Source organism: Pteropus vampyrus, unplaced genomic scaffold (genome assembly GCF_000151845.1).
Source record: "Pteropus vampyrus isolate Shadow unplaced genomic scaffold, Pvam_2.0 Scaffold425, whole genome shotgun sequence".
NCBI classification, from domain to species: Eukaryota; Metazoa; Chordata; class Mammalia; order Chiroptera; family Pteropodidae; genus Pteropus; species Pteropus vampyrus.
This window is the reverse complement of record NW_011889206.1, coordinates 219,234-220,556: the sequence shown is the minus strand read 5'-3', so window position 1 is coordinate 220,556 and position 1,323 is coordinate 219,234.

Genomic DNA, 1,323 nt, shown 5'->3' with positions numbered 1-1,323 from the left:
CTATCGTGCCAGCTCAGTCACTGCCCCTGACTGCCGCAGTTCACGGCAATAGGGGCGCTGGCTGAGGCCGGCAGCAGCACCTGGGAGCTCACCGGCCTCCTGAGCGGTGCAGCTGTTTCCTCTGACATCCCGCGGTCCGCTTCTTGGCGTTCTGGAGGAAAGGGCGGCGTAGAACAAGGTTCTCTTCGAATGGTATCTCTGCTCGAATGATGGAAAATGGATGGAGGGAAAGCAAGCCGGAGGCAGGGAGAGCAGGCATCCCGAGCAGAAGCGACAGCTACAGCCCAGGGTCGTCCTGGTGGCTCAGGGCGCAGAAACGGGACCGTGAGCTGGATAGCAGTGTGTGGTCGGGGTGCGTATTGTGCTGCTCTTCACAAGGTGGAGAGCCCCGACGCCCACACCTTCCTAGGACTCAGGCTCTGGCAGCGAGGGTGGGAGGGTGACTGTGACCCTTTCCTGGTTGACAGTCACCCATTGTCCAGGTGAACGACAGAGGCCGCGGTGGCCGATCGGCCCGGGGGGTAGGGCGGGCGAGGGCAGGGACAGACTCTACCTTCCCGGGGCCGACGCAGCTCAGCAGCTGGAGACGAGACCGCGTTGGAGGCGAGGGGCCTGAGAAGACGCCGTCCACCCACATCGGAAAAGGCGGCGGCGCTAAAGATGGTCGCCTGGGCCAGGGCCGGCTCCAGGATCTGCGGGGCCCGGGGCAGAGCGAGAACGCGGGGCCTCTTGTTCAGACGTTCCCGAGACTGTCGAGATGGCAACAGCAGAACTTCAAGCAAATGCGGGCCCTCGTACGCACGGGCCTCGTGCGACTGCCGGGCCAGGCACACGTGGGACCGGCTGTGCTTGCAAGGATCTCTAAAGACCCTCATTTATTTCCCCGATGGAAGAGCAGGTGTGGCAGGAACAGGAGGAGACTGGAGCCGCCCTCCTCCTCCTCCTCCGCCTCCTCCTCCGCCTCCTCCTCCTCCGCCTCCGCCTCCTCCTCCGCACACATTCAAAATCGGAAAAGAGTCGTGTCATAGTCACGCAGTTCTCTCTCCTGTCGCTTCAGGGATATTAACTTGGCACAGTGGACACTGACCCTATCAGCCTCTGTCCCTCTCTGTCCATTTGAAAATCTCAGCTGACTCCTTTTCGGGGCTCCCATCTGTTGCTGGCACGCCCTGGTCTTGTTAACTAAGGGCGAGCACGGCGGGCTCTCGGAGGCGGGGGGCAGGGACGGAGACGCTCCTCACAGACCGCTTCCTGATGGCGGAGCCCGAAGATCCAGTTCACGCGCAGACTGATAGCAGATTCACTGGAAATTGGTCTACGAGC